This window comes from Macaca thibetana, chromosome 13, assembly GCF_024542745.1.
Source record: "Macaca thibetana thibetana isolate TM-01 chromosome 13, ASM2454274v1, whole genome shotgun sequence".
Lineage (NCBI taxonomy): Eukaryota > Metazoa > Chordata > Mammalia > Primates > Cercopithecidae > Macaca > Macaca thibetana.
In genome coordinates, this window is record NC_065590.1 from 36,649,881 (window position 1) to 36,665,929 (window position 16,049).

General features: G+C 44.1%; 1 protein-coding gene and 1 long non-coding RNA gene across 3 annotated transcripts in view; one reads left to right on the forward strand and one right to left on the reverse strand.

Annotated features, from left to right (window-relative positions):
* Positions 1–16,049, forward strand: part of TIA1 (TIA1 cytotoxic granule associated RNA binding protein) — a 162,083-nt gene that overhangs the window by 22,814 nt on the left and 123,220 nt on the right. The gene's annotated exons all lie outside the window — the stretch shown is intronic.
* On the reverse strand, positions 664–8,181 carry LOC126934108 (uncharacterized). 2 transcript variants are annotated; one of them, XR_007718828.1, is made up of 3 exons: positions 8,101–8,181; positions 3,667–3,793; positions 664–3,471 (listed from the first exon to the last, which is right to left on the reverse strand). It is a non-coding gene; the product is annotated as an uncharacterized LOC126934108 (long non-coding RNA). The 2 variants fall into 2 exon arrangements; XR_007718827.1 differs by lacking the exon at positions 8,101–8,181 and adding an exon at positions 7,793–8,015.

Consider the following 16,049-nt stretch of genomic DNA (forward strand, 5'->3'; position numbering starts at 1 on the left):
CAGCCTGATTCTTGCTAATTAGGACTTAAGTGTTGGCTTATGTGCTGTGCTCTTGTGCATTAATAAGCCAGGGCCTCAAAACTGCCTGCTAAGCACAGGCCAAATGTCATGCTGGGGTACAATTAAACATTCATGTCTAGGAGATGAGAGCATTTTAGTGTGGGAGAAGATGACAACACCTGAAGACCACAAAACACTGTGCAGACCAAAGGGAAGGTCCATCGTCAGCTCACGGTTCTGACCCAGGTGACTGCTGATGTGTTACGGAACTGTCAGCCAACAGCAGGTAGGTCAAGTTGAGCAGGTGTCCTGCATGAGGTCTGGTCCATTCCATTTGTGTTGCCAATTGCTTCAAATAGCGTATCATGCACCCCACTGGTGAGGAAGGAATTAGCACCCTACGTTTACTGGCACCGTTAAACACATAACATCTATTACTAAACAGATAAGCCAGACATCAGTTATTAATTACATATAGGAGGATGGTGTAAGCTCCCACAGGCCCAAACATGGATTAACTTGGGAGCAGAGAGTGGTATAGCATTAAAAAAGTGAGGATGTTCCTTTTTTTTTTTTTTTTTGAGACAGAATCTCCCTAGAAGCTGGGACTACAGGCGCCCACCACCACGCCCAGCTAATTTTTTGTATTTTAGTAGAGACGGGGTTTCACCATGTTAGCCAGGATGGTCTCGATCTCCTGACCTCGTGATCCGCCCGCCTCGGCCTCCCTAAGTGCTGGGATTACAGGCGTGAGCCACCGCGCCCGGCCGAGGATGTTCCTTTGTTCCTACAGGAGTATGTGATTGGTTTGTCTGTTGGCTGGTAGGAAACTGAATCATGTGACACTGACTGGTAAGATTGTAATATGGTAAAATACAATATATAAACTATAATACCATAATGGTGTAATACTATCTACTACAATACCAAAGGCATCGATGAAAAGCCCAATGCTATCGTATGTGACTGACAGACTGAATGCTTCCTCCCTCAGATTGGTTACAACATATCGTCCTATCACAGTTCTCTCTCCTTCATTCAAAGTGAACGATCCAAATAACAGAAATAATAAAGAATAAAGGGCAACAAATGCAAAGGACTCACAAGATGATACTCTATGGTAAACTTTATGTACTTAGGAATTAATACCAACTCATTATTAGCAAAAAATAAACGTCTTTACATCAAAAGTAGCTTTTCCTTTAATAAAAAAAGGTGGAATGTGTATAATGGACAAGGGATAATCAAAATTTGCCAAATGACGCTAGTAAGACAATCCCAACAATTCACAATCATTATTCACTGGTCCATTAATCACAGGACAATACATACAAATGAAACTTACCTGGCCGGGCGCGGTGGCTCAGGCCTGTAATCCCAGCACTTTGGGAGTCCGAGGCGGGCAAATCATTAGGTCAGGAGTTCAAGACCAGCCTAGCCAACATGGCGAAACCCTGTCTCTACTAAAAATGCAAAGAATTAGCTGGACGTAGTGGCGGGCGCCTGTAGTCCCAGCTACTCAGGAGGCTGAGGCAGAAGAATCGCTTAAACCCAGGAGGCAGAGGTTGCAGTGAGCCGAGATCGCATCACTGCACTCCAGCCTGGGCAACAAAGTGAGACTCCATCTCAAAAAAAAATAATAATGAAATAAAAAAATAAACTTACCTATATATTAGAAAAACATCAAAATTCAACCATGAATCCAGCATATTATCAAATGAATAGACAAAAATTCTACCAACAAACTTAAGAAAATATCATTATCTATGAAATTCAAGTACTACTGCTTAAAGAGCATTTACAGAACTCTCACCTCAAGGTTTCCCTGCAAAACAAGGTGAAATGCATACTCAAGACTCTTCAAGAATGAGCCACTGATAAAAACAATATACTTGTAACTTGTATAACATTTCATACATTTTTTTCAAGCACTGCACGATAATTAATTTGCATCAGGCTTTCCAAATTAGAAAAACTTCACTTATAGAACTTCTTTCCAGTGGGAGTTTTCACATGACTTTTCAAGTAAATGCTAAAACTGAAAATATTCTTGCAGTTTCTAAACTACTAGAGTTTTAATCCTGTGTACGTTCTTGTATTTACAAGGTCCAGCCAGCTACAGTGTGCATTTTCATATGTCCTTGAGTGGGTATGAGAGAAATGAAACATTCCCACATTCTGAACATTCATAGGGTTTTTCTCAGGAATGAGCTGATGTCTTCAAATGGAACTAACACAACTGAAGGCCTTACCACAAATTTAAATTCAAAAGGCTATTCTCCACTCTGAGCCCTCCCGATTCTTCAAAAACAGGAAAATCTGAAGGCTTGACCACATTTCCTACATTCTTAAGGTTTCTCTGCAGTGTGAGCTCTTTCATGTTTATGAAGGAATGGGAAAGAGTAAATGTTTTACCACATTTCTTACATTCAAGGGGATATATATATATTTTTTTTTTGAGATGGAGTCTCCCTCTGTCGCCAGGCTGGAGTGCAGTGGCACAATCTCGGCTCACTGCGACCTCCGCCTCCTGGGTTCAAGTGATTCTCCTGCCTCAGCCTCCTGAGTAGCTGGGATTACAAGCATATGCTACCACACCCAGCTAATTTTTGTATTTTTAGTAGAGACGAGGTTTCACCATGTTGGCCAGGATGGTCTCGATCTCCTGACCTCGTGATCCGCATGCACAGGGCTTTCCCCCAACCCCCCATGGCTTTTTATGTCCTTGAAAAAGAACTAAGACAACTGAAATGTGCCACCATGCCCAGTTAATTATTTTCTTTTTTTTTTTTGAGACGGAGTCTCGCTTTGTCGCCCAGGCTGGAGTGCAGTGGTGCGATCTCGGCTCACTGCAAGCTCTGCCTCCCGGGTTCACGCCATTCTCCTGCCTCAGCCTCCTGAGTAGCTGGTGTGAGCCACCACACCCAGCATTATTTTATTTTTTGTAGAGACAGGGTTTCACCATGTTGACCAGGTTGTTTCACATTGTTTTAATCCAGGCTGGTTATGAACTCCTGGGCTCAAGCAATACACACACCTTCGCCTCCCAAAGTGCTGGGATTATAGGCTGAGTCACTACACCCAGCCTCTATATCATGACTTCTTTCATGGCGAGTAAGGTGACTGGAAGGAGTGTAGGCTTTACCGCATCTCTTACATTCATAGGGTTTTTCTCCAGTATGAATTCTTTTGTGGAGGTGAAGGGAACTGAGGCGACTGAAGGCTTGGCCACATTGTTTACATTCATAGGGTTTCTCTCCAGTATGAGTACTTCTATGGTTACAAAGGGAACTCAAATGACTAAAGGCTTTGCCACATTGTTTACATTCACAGGGTCTCTCTCCAGTATGAATACTTCCATGCTAAGATTCCTTCAGAGGACTTTATTTCCTCTTCTCAGTGCAAATTATCTTATATCTTTCCCAGGTTTTTCGAAGTGATCTTCAATATTCTGGTCTTTCCATTTGTTTCCTAAAATGCAGACCCACAAAATTATCATGAATTATTACAAACTATAGAAACATTACTAGATTTCATGTTCATTGTACACAGTGCCCATGCCTAATTTATTCACCAAATCATTCCCTTGCCACATTCCAAATCACAAATAGCACTGATGATAGGGAAATACTTCTGTAATTAAGTGAAATGTGTTGTCATTCTTACCTACAGAAGCCAGGTTCCTGCAGGTTTCCTGCATCACTTCTCTGTAGAGATTCTTCTGAGAAGAATCTAGCAAAGCCCATTCCTCCTGAGTAAAGTTCACAGCCACATCCTCAAAAGCCACGGAGTCCTAGAACATTCCACACATGTGGAGAGAAGGATGGGTGAGACTGACAGCACTGGGAATCTATACTCAATTCCTAAGCTGTTTACATGATTCTAAAATTTCCAAGCATTTATTCTATGACTTGATTGTCACAACTCTTACTCTCTTCACACATACTCCCTCCCACACAGCAGTACTAATGCTAGAATTGAACTATTCAAAAAGGCAACAGCAAAGTAGAAACACCCATCTCATTAGAGAATCCAGGGAGTAAGATGTGCTACTAGGAGTTACCTTTTAACTTCACTTTGTACATTTCTAGTATCTGTCATAATAAAGTCCTACCTGATGTGCATAAGTGAGTTAATAGTCCTGAGACTACTTATTGTTAAAAATGCCTGCTCACAAAGTTCAATCTTTGTTTGTATTAGGAACTTACATTTTGAAAGGGATTCCACCAACCTAAATAATAAGAGTGACTCACTGCATCTAAATGGCTTATGCAATATATTTGCCAAAACTTTTTCTGCTGAAGGTCTATTATTTTGTGTCACTGCAGTGGTGCTTAGGGAACCAGACACCAAAACACAGTCTGAACACAAGTGTTCAATGAGTTTCCCTGGTAGACAATATTTTACATGTGCTGTCACTTGTTAACTGGGGAGTTGAGCCCATTCCATGTGATTACACCAAGAGAGAATAAGCTTATTAAATTTAATTGGGTAGTAAATAAAACCAATAATTGATATTTAACAATACTAATACAACAATTTTTAAAATTTCTATTGCACAATGTCAAGGCAGAAAGGAATAAGAGGAAATATGACACATGTTTTTTCAAATGACATTAATGTCACCACTTCCAGATGCTGTTCCTATGAAATCAAATTCCCAAATCAGGTTGTTTTAGGCAAGAAAAACTACTTTTTCATACATAGTAAAAATGACAAATGTCTAATGATTTTTAGTCATCTAAAAAAAGAGTGATGGCTTGTCTAACATACTTCTAAGATTTTCAAACAAAAATATTCAGGACAGCACAGTATTAGCAGAGAGATGAGCAAGCAGACCAAGGGAAAAAAAAGTCTTAAAGACCCAGCATTTACATGGAAAAGTTGATGAATGATAGAGTAGGCACTGTAGAATAGAAAAAGAAATCACATGCACTTTAAAATATGAGGCAAACCAAGCTGGCATCTACTTGGGAATATGCATTGCATTCTTCTCTATTCCATGAACAATAATCAACTTATTATATATCAAATATGAAAGATAAAACCAGAACACTTTCAGAGGTCACAGCAAGATATTTTTTTTACGAAGGATTAGGCAGAATTTTTTTTATGTAAGAAAAAAGTGATAAAGGAATAGAAAAACTCAAACATATTAAAATTTAGAGAATAAAAAGAAAATAGAGTGAACCAGGCGTGGTGGCTCACGCCTGTAATCCCAACACCTTGGGAGGCTGAGGCGGGCCATTACCTGAGGTCAGGAGGTTGAGACCAGCCTGGCCAACATGGCAAAACCCTGTCTTCTTGTTGTTTGTTTGTTTTTTGAGACGGAGTCTTGCATTGTCGCTTGGGCTGGGGTGCAGTGGCAAGATCTTGGCTCACTGCAACCTCCACCTCCCGAGTTCAAGCAATTCTCTTGCCTCAGCCTCCCGAGTAGCTGGGATTACAGGTGCCTGCCACCACGCTCAGCTAATTTTTTTGTATTTTTAGTAGAGACAGGGTTTCACCATGTTGGCCAGGCTGCTCTGGAACTCCTGACCTCGTGATCTGCCCACCTTGGCCTCCCAAAGTGCTGGGATTACAGGCATCAGCCACCGTGCCAGGCCTAAAACCCCGTGTTTACTAAAAATACAAAAATTAGCTGGGTGTCGTGGTAGGTGCCTATAATCCCAATTACTCGGGAGGCTGACACAGGAGAATCGCTTGAACCCGGGAGGCAGAGGTTGCAGTAAGCAGAGATGGCGCCACTGCACTCCAGCAGGGCTACAGAGCAAGACAGCGTCTCCAAAAAAACAAAAAACAACAACAAAAAAACCCTCAGATATCCAGATAAGGGGATACAGATGTGTCCACTGTCATAAATTCTTCACCATGCTACAAGAGGGGAACTGACATTTCGGTGAATCTTTGTAAATCATCAATTTATCTATCACACTTTTATTTCACCAGTAGCATTTACAAAGCTAAGTCCTACAATTCCATTTGAAATTACCCTTAAAAAGAACAGACCTTTAAAACTTACTACACTCACTCTGGGGAAGAAATAAATACAAATTTTTAGCAAATAAAATACATCATTTTACCTTGCCTCTTTGGAAATAGTATTTTTATCTTTCAAGCTGTACTGACAAAATGTATCTTATAGTCAATGAAAAACTGAAACTCAAATAAGCGGACAAGCCTTTTCAAGGTAAACTCAGGGAGAGGCAGTGCTGACTCCAACACAGAGCTTTCTAAGTGTCACGGCAGGCCATTCTATCCCTCGGGACACCCATCCTGTTCAGTAAAGTACTCAGTGACCACCTAGGAGGCACTGGCACTGCTCTTTGTCCTCCTGTGTGCCTTAAGTGCATTTTAATATTCAGGTTCTTGCACATCCTCTCTGGGGTGGAATCCAGAGAGCAGAAATCGTTTCTGCCTTTTCCTCTCGATATCAGCATCCCATTGGCACACCATCAATGTGTCTCCAAGGAATAAAAACTCCGGCTGGAGGAACAATTTTAATGACCTAACTTTAATGACATTACATTGTATTGTCCATTAATTTTAATGTCCTAAAATTTGAATGACCCTAAGGGGTCACCATTTTAAATGAAACTATACCAGGAGATTCCTCTAAGGCCAAGAGCATCCAGCTGCTCCCCTGAGAGACTCTACCCCCTACCTCAGGCTGTCCTTGGGGATGAGATGACCCCAGGGCTGATACTCACTAGACCCTCCAATAGACATGGCCACTGTGGGTATCCTGGGTCATCCCCAGACAGTTCTAAAATGCCAGGACTAGGAAAAGACAGGAGGGTGGCTAAGGACACAACAGCCTGTAACATTTTCACGGGGGGACCTCAACCTAGACACTTTGGTAATATGCACACTTAGGAAAGATGAAAAGAAGAGAGGCACAAAGATTTTTTTTACAGTAGAGCGTCAATGATTTATTCTCCGCTTTCCTCTCATGTAAAATGTTTGGAAATAGAAAAATATTTTGGCCAAGGTGGCTCATACTTGTAATCCCTGCGCTTTAGCAGGCCGAGGTGGGCGATCAATTAAGGTCAGGAGTTCGAAACCAACCTAGCCAACATGGCGAAACCCTGTCTCTACTAAAAATACAAAAACTAGCGGGACGTGGTGGTGGGCGCCTATAAGCCCAGCTACTTGGGAGGCTGAGGCAGGAGAATCGCTTGAACCCGGGAGTCAGAGGTTGCAGTGAGCTGAGACTGCACCATTGCACTCCAGTGTATATATGTATATATACACGTGTGTATATGTGTGTGTGTATATATGTATGGTTTGCTTCCTCATTAACCTTATCAAAGCCTCTCATTTATGCCCCTCCTGTGGACCCCAAACCACAAACCATGACTGCGGCAACCGGTTTATGAATCGCCATTTGCTCAAACACACCGTTTAACGTTTTAACAGAGCCTCAGGTTAACTTTAGGGGGAGAAAGGTGGGACTGGAAGCTCCAAGAACCACAGCTCCTCCCACACTGGAACCCCGCACACCGAGTCGGGGCTCTCCCGGATCACACTCCCGTGGTCACCGCACCACCTGGGTCGGGGAGGCGCTGGGTTCCCGAGAGGGCTTGGGCCGGCGGAAGTGGCGCCCACAGGCACAGACAGGACGCAGGGGTCCCGCTGCCCGCCCCGCCCGGCCCTGCACAAAAGGGGACTGAGGCCTGGCTGCGCCGCGGCGACTCGGTTCGGTTCGCAGGTTCCGCAGCCGATGGCTGGTTCCAGCAGGTTTCAACCAGCCCTCTTCCCCACTTCGGGAAGCCAGACGCAGTCCACTCACTATTCCTCGGCTTCCCGGGTGTCCTGGCGTCAGCTAGGGATGTCCCAATACCCGCAGGTCACAGGGTGGCAGAGGCTGCTGCAGAGCCACCTGGGCCTCCCAGAGCCAAGAAGTAGCAGCGGAGACTAACAGAAAGAGCCTACTGTAGCGAAGGCGAAATAAAGCGCCCGCCAGCCAGATCCCGGAAGCCGCCCTCTCCTTTGCGGCGGCGCGCCTGATTGAACGGTCCCCACCCCAGCGCCCCTGATTGTATGGGGCTTCAGGCCCCACCCTCTCAGGCCCTGAGTGACAGGAGATTGCGATCTCACCTGAGGCTGGATGAGGCCAGAATGATATTTTTGGCCTAGCGGTTTGTAGGGGATGCGTCCTTCCTGCGCTGGGATCTGACCGTGCAAGGAGGACATTCGCATTTAACCTTGTATACAAGGTTATAGCTATTTGTGCATTTTATATATATATATATATAATTGCAAGCAATATAATGACAATTCTGTAACTGCCCAGTGGGTTCACCTTGCCCGCTACCTAGACAGAGCCGATTTTTCAAGACGGGGAATAGCAATAGAGAAAGAGTAATTCACGCAGAGTCGGCTGTGCGGGAGACCGGAGTTTTTTATTTTATTTTATTTTTTTGAAACAGAGTCTTGCTCTGTAGCCCAGGCTGGAGTGCAGCCTCGGAGTTTTATGATTATTCAAATCAGTCTCCCTGAGCATTTGGGGATAAGAGTATTTAGAAAGTTTATTTTGCCAAGGTTGGGGATGCTTGTGCATGACACAGCCTCAGGATGTCCTGATGACAGTTGCCCAAGATGGTCAGAGCACAGCTTGGTTTTGTTGGAGATAAATGCTCGGTGCCACAACGTGAAACCAGCACTCAAGCGAAAAAGTTTTCTCAGCAACGCAATTTACTTCTGCAGAAGGGTGCTGCTCGCATCAATCACAATTGCAAGAGCACAGGGAACAAAGGAAAGCAGGGGTTTTTATTCCTAACGCAATCCCCACCTCTGGCATGGGCTGGGGCCAGACTTCAAGATCTAAACTGACCCGCTTGGTTATTTGTGAATATTTTCCCAAATAAGGAAGGGGGAAGGGAGATGTGAGTTACAACGGTGGGACGTGTGGTTTCCAAGGGAGAAATGGGTGCAAAGCAGGTAACCAAGGGAACGGATGTGAGTTATTGGTTAAAACTGATGGGAAGGTTTTGTTTACAGTAACTAAGGGCAAGGTTGCATGGGGAACAAGAAAGTTGAGTTCGAGAACAACAAAACAAGAACGTTAACATGCCAAACCTTGGAAGAGAAACTGACTGTATCTGACAGTTTTATACATTTTAGGGAGACAGAAGACATCAATCAACATATGTAAGATGAACACTGGTTCGATCCGGTACAACCTGAAGCAAAAGTGGGTCACCTCGAAGCCAGGAGGGGGCTTCCAGGTCACAGGTAGGTGAGAGACAAACGGTTACACTCTTCTGAGATTCTGATGGGGCTTTCCAAAGGAGGCAATAAGATATGCATTCTTCTCAGTGAGCAGGGGATGACTTTGAATAGAATGGGAGGCAGGTTTGCCCTAAGCAGTTCCCAGATTGACTTCTCCCTTTATCCTAGCGATTTGGGGGGCCCAAAATATTTTCCTTTCCAATTTCCCCCTTTTGTTTTAAAAATGTTTTGGAGAAAGCATTTGAGAAGAAAATCAGTCTCTCGTGCCAGGTTTTGTCTGATTTCTCATGGAGTAGCTGGGATTACAGGCGCGACACCACACCTGGGTAATTTTTTTTTTTTTTTTTTTTTTTTTTTTTTTTTTGGTAGAAACGGGAGTCTCCCTCGGTTGCCCAGGCTGGTCTCTGGTGCCCAACGCGGGGCTCCCCGTAATCTCTACAAATAATCCAGTGAAGGAACACCAGAGCGTGGAAAGCGGAGGACGACTGACAGAGGACTCCCGAGTAGGTTTTCACTTCAAGCTCTATGGTAAGTAGGGCGCTCGGAGAATTCCAGGGAAACCTCGGAAAAATATGGGTCAGGCTGAGAGTAAGTTCGCTAATTACTTAAGCCTTGTGCGGCAGTTACTGCGCCGCGAAGGGGTAATTCTGAGTACCCAAAATCTCACATCTTTGTTCCATCTGGTAGACAAGTATTCTCCTTGGTTCCCGGAATATGGAACCATGAATGTAAAAGATTGGGACAAGGTCAGATCAGACTTAAAAGGAGCACAACAAGAGGGCCACCATATTCCCGTCTCTGCTTGGTCTGTGTGGTCGGCAATTAAAACAGCACTGGAGCCCTTCCACACTGAGGAGGAGAATGAGGAGTTGCAGGATGACATAGGAAAGTTGAATAATCAGGAGTCTAATTATCGGCAAAGTGAACCATGACAGTCTAGTTTAAAAACGGGCAAGAAACGGGAAGGTATGTATGCTAATCTCCAAAAACTTGTAAAAGAAACAGTGCCACCTACTGCGCCTTTAGGGGAAGGTCTGGAATGGCCACCCCTAGGCCAGCCTTAGGAATTTTTGGAAGGGGAGCCTGAGACGAGCCTTATGGCTCCCACTGTTGCAGGCCCCGCCAGTAACTATGGCGAAGGGAAGCTTCAGGCTTGTCCAACAGCCAATTACGATAAGGGAATGATCCAGGCTTGCCCACCTGTTAGTTAGGGTAGAGGAATACTGCGAGCCGGTCCAAGCACAAATTATGGCACAGGGACAATCCAGGCATCTATTCGCCAGGCACAAGAAATGGGGGATTTGAATGCTTGACAGTTTCTGGTAATTATTTCACCAGCTGAGGAGCCCAGAGAAATTGCTCAAGCATGTTGGGAGCCATTTCCTTTTAAAATATTAAAAGACTTAAAGCAAGCAATTGGATAATATGGGCCAAATTCTCCTTATGTTCATTCCTTGTTACAACGTGTGGCTTATAACAGACGTTGAATGCCTATGGATTGGGAGGCATTAGCCCGATCCACCCTGTTCCCCTCTGAATTTCTCCAATTGAAAACCTAGCGGACGGATGAAGCAACAAATCGGGCACGCAGAAATGCTCAAGCCCAACGTTCCGGTTAATATCACATCTGATCAATTGCTTGGAATCGGACAGGCATGGAGTACTCTAAATCAACAGATGGTAATGGGTGATGAGGCTGTCAATCAGCTCAGAACTACGTGCCTAAGAACCTGGGAAAAAATTCACGACCCTGCTGCCGCTTATCCTTCTTTTAACACAGTTCAACAGGGTCCAAGGGAGCCTTATCCAGATTCTGTCGCCCGTTTGCAGGATGGGGCTCAAAAGGTTATTTCCAATGCTCATGCCAAGAAAGTGATCGTTCAGCTGCTTGCTCATGAAACTGCTAATACAGAATGTCAGGCAGCAATTAGACCTATTAAGGGAAAGGCAGATCTAAATGAGGAAAAAACTTTAAGTGAATACATTAAAGCCTGCGATGGCATTGGGGAGCACTTATATAAGGCCAGCCTCCTTATTTAACGCAGGGGGAGAGACGGGGATGCTTTTACTCCCCATATCGCGGGGGGTGCCTCACCCCCCTGCGATGTGGATCCTAACAGCGAGGGGGAGAGAGGGGGTTGCTATTACTCCCCATTACGATGTGGATAGTAATAATTACTCCCCCCTGCAATGTGTGTCCATTATTAGCAGTCTCTTTTGTTCAGGATATTAGGAACAATTTCACAGGTGGTGTGTACACAGCCTGCGATAGGAGAATGAATACCAGCCTCTGCACCTCCGGATATTAGGAAGCATATCACACAATGGGTGTACACTTTTTGGGAGATTTGGAGTAATGTCATCCTGTGTTTCCCTGAATATTCAGAGACATATCACAGGGCGACTGTACACCCACTACTCTCTTGGCAGGAACATCATACTTCACCTAGTGGAAATTAGGAAAATATCACAGACTGGGTGTTAAGCCACTGTCATATTGGAAGTAATATCATGCTCTCCCCCACAAGTGATGAGGAACAATATCACAGGGGGGTGTGTACCTTCTCCGGTAGTGAGAGTAGTATCATCATCTCTTCCTTTAGATGACAGGAACAATATCACAGGGTAGGTGTACACCCCGTGTGTTCTTGGAAGCAATGTCATTCTCTCCTCTTCTAGGTTTTACCATTCATATCACAGGCGGGGTGTACACCCCTTGTTATATTGGATGGAATCTCACCCTCTTTCAACCTGTATCTTTAGAACAATACCCCATGGGGGCTGTCCATCCCTTCAATATTGGTACTAACACCATCTTCTCCTATCCTGGATATAAGAAACAATATCACAGGAGGGGTGTTCACCCTTTGCAATATTGGTAGTAATATCACCTCTCCCCTGTGGTTATTAAGGACAAAATCCCAGAGTGTCTGTACGGTTCCTACTTTATTGGGAGTAATATCATCCACTCACGCCCTGGATATCAGGAACCATATCACTGAAGTGGTGTACACCCCCTTCGATACTGAGAGCCATGTCATCTTCTTCCCGCCTGGATATTAGGAACAATACCCCGGGTTTGGGGGCAGTGTACACCCACTGCGATATCGAAAGTAAAATCAGCCTCTTTCCCGCTGGATATTAGGAACTACATCACAGGTGTGTGTGCACCTTCTGGGATATTGGGAGTACTATCGGCCTCCACCCTGCTGCACATTAGGAACAATATACGGGGGGCAGGGTGGTTACACCCCCTGCGATATTGGGAGCAATATTCTTCTCTTTCCCCTGTACAGTAGGAACTACATCAAGGGGTCTGCACACCTTCTGCAATATTGGGATTAATGTTATCCTCTCCCCCACTTAAAGTCAAAAACAATATCACAGAAGGGTGTACACCCCCTGCGATATGGCCAGTAATATCATCGTCTCTACCTTTGGATACTAGGAAAAACACCACAGAGGGTGTGTACACTCCCCTGCGGTATTGAGCATAATGTTATCCTCTCTTCCCCTGGATATTAGGAACGATATCCCTGGTGGTGGGAGGTGGAGTACATTAAGAACAATATCACTGGGTGAGTGTACAGCCCCTGCAATATTGGGTGTAGTATCATCCTTTCTTCCCTAGGATATTAAGAACAATATCCCAGGAGGGGTGTACAGCCACAGCCCCTGTGTTATTGGGAGCGATAGCATCTTCTCCCCCTCTCAATATAAGGAACAATATCCCAGGGTGGGTGTACATCCCCTGCAATATTGGGCGTAATGTCATCATCTCCCAATGTGGATATTGGGCATAGTGTCACAGGGGGGTGTACACCTTCTTCGATATTGGGAGTAATATCATCCTCTCCCCTCAGGATTGTAGGCAAAATATCGAAGGGGTTTTACAACTCATGCGATATGGGCAGTAATATCATCCTCTCCCCACCTAGATGTTAGGAACTATATTACAGATGGCTGTACACTTCTTGCGATATTGGGAGTCATATCATCCTCTCCCATCATGGATATTAAGAACAATATTACAAAGGAAGTGTACACCCCTTGCGATATTGAGAGTAATATTATGCTCTCCCCTTCGGGATATTAGGAACAATATCGCAGGAGGTGTGTACAACCCCTGCGATATTGGGAGTAATATCATCCTCTCCCCCTGAGTATAAGAAACAATATCACAGGAGGATGTACACTCCCTGTGATATTGGGAGTCATATCATTTTCTCTCCCTCTGGATATTCGGTGTGTACACCCCCTGCGATATTGCCACTAGTATCATCGTCTCCCTCCCAGGATATAGGGAACAATATCACAAGGGGGTGTACACCCCCTGCGATGTTGGGGGTAATATCTTCTTCTCCCCTTCTGGCTAGTAGGAACAATGTCACAGAAGGGGTGTACACCCCCTGCTCTATTGGGAGTGATATCGTTCTCTCCGTCCCTGGATATTAGGAATAATATCACTAGGGAGTGTACACCTCCTGCAATATTGAGACTAATATCATCCTCTTGCCCCCTGGATATCAGGAACCATATCACAGAGGTGGTGTACACCCCCTGCGAAATCGGAAGAAATATCATCCTCTCCACCTTTGGATGTTAGGGACAATATCACGGGGGAAGTCTACGCCCCTTGCGATATTGGGAGTCATATCATCCTCTCCCATCCAGGATATAAGAAACAAGATGACCGAAGGGATGTACACCCACTGCGATAGTTTCAATAATGTCATCCTCTACTCCCTGGCTATTAGGAATAACATCATAGAGGAGTGTACACTTTCTTCAATATTGGGAGTAATATCATCCTCTCCCCACCGGATATCAGGAACAAGTCTATTAATTATAAATACTAATAAATATAATAAAAATTAATAGTAATCATCGATATTAATAATCACAATAAAGATAGTAAAAATTAATACTGGTTTTAAAATGTTAATGATTAGTATTAATAATTAATAGTAATATCACTATTAATAATGAAATAATGATATAAGCAATTAGTGTTACTTAAATCAATACTAAGTGATGTTGGTAATAAACTCATACTTAATATTAAGAACTAATAATATTGTTAAATGACATTAATATTAATAATTAATTTTAAACTTGCATAATCATATTTAAAATAATTATCCATAATTAATAATGGTATCCTATTAATTAATAGTATCATTTATAATTATTAAAATCGATCATTGATGTTTAATAATTAATCATATTATTATTCCTAATACCACAGGGGGTGTATACCTACCTGTGATGTTGTTCCTAATATCCAAGGACGGAGAGCATGATTTTAGTTTTAATATCGCAGGAGGTGTACACTCACCCTGTGACACTGATCCTAATATCCAGGGGGGTAGAGTATGACATGACTCCTAACACAGCAATGAATGGACAGCCACCCGGTGATATTGCTCCTAATATTCACGGAAGAAGCATATGATATTACTCTTAATATCGCAGGGAGGGTACAGCTCTTCTGTGATATTGTTCCTAGTATCCGGAGGGGGAGAGGATGATAATAATTCCAGTATTGCAGGCTGTGTTCACCCGCCCTGTGACATTGTTATTAATATCCTGGAAGGGAGAGGATGATATTACTCCCCGTAGAGCAGGAGGCGTACACCCAGCCTGGGATATTGTTCCTAATATCCATGGAGAGGAGAGGCTGATATTCCTCCCAATATGGTAGGGGGTGTACATCCACCCTGTGATATTCTCCTTAATATTCCAAGGCCGAGAGGTTGATATTACTCCCAGTATCGCAGACACTGTATACCCCCGTGTGATACTCTTCCTGATATCCGGAAGGGGAGAAGATGGTGTTAATCCCCATATCGCAGGAGGTGAACACCCACTCTGTGATATCTTTCCTAATATGCAGGGGGAGAGAGGATAATATTATTCCCAATATTGCAGAAGATGTACACGCCCCCCCGTGATATTGTCCTTAATATTCCAAGGCACAGAAGATGATGTTACTCCCAATATCGCAGAAAGTGTACACCCCCCAGTGATGTTGTTCCCATGAACCAGGAGGGAAGAGGATGATATTACTTTCAATATCGCAGGGGGTGTACACCTCACCCCCCGCGATATGGGGAGTAAGAGCCACCCCCTCTCCCCGCCTGGCTATTACGATCCATGGTGGACTCACAGCCTGTTTACGATATTGTGAGTAATATCATCTGCCCCTCTGGATATTATGAACTCTTTCACAGACGGGTGTACATCCTCAGTGTGTACCCCCTCAGAGGGTGTACACCCATCTGTATTGGGGGTAATATCATCCTCTTCCTCCCTGAATATTAAGAACAGTATCCCGGGAGTGTTTCTACTCCCTATGGTATTGGGTGTCATATCCTCCTCTCCCATGTGGAAATTAGAAACAATATCACTGGGGGCGTGTACACTTTCTGTGATATTTAAAGTAATATCATCCCCTTCCCTCCAGGATCATGGGAACAATACCCTTGGGGGGTGTACACTTTCTGCCATATATGTAGTAATATCATCCCCTAAAAACGGTAAAAGTACGGCCGGGTGGTGGCTCACACCTGTAATCCCAGCACTTTGGGAGGCCGAGGTGGATGGATCATCTGAGGTCGGGAGTTCAAGACCAGCCTGACCAACATGGAGAAACCCCGTCTTTACTAAAAATACAAAATCAGCCAGCGTGGTGGCGCATGCCTGTAATCCCAGCTACTCAGGAAGCTGAGACAGGAGAATCGCTTGAACCTGGGAGACAGAGGTTGTGGTGAGCCAAGATCACACCATTGCACTCCAGCCTGGGCAACAAAAGA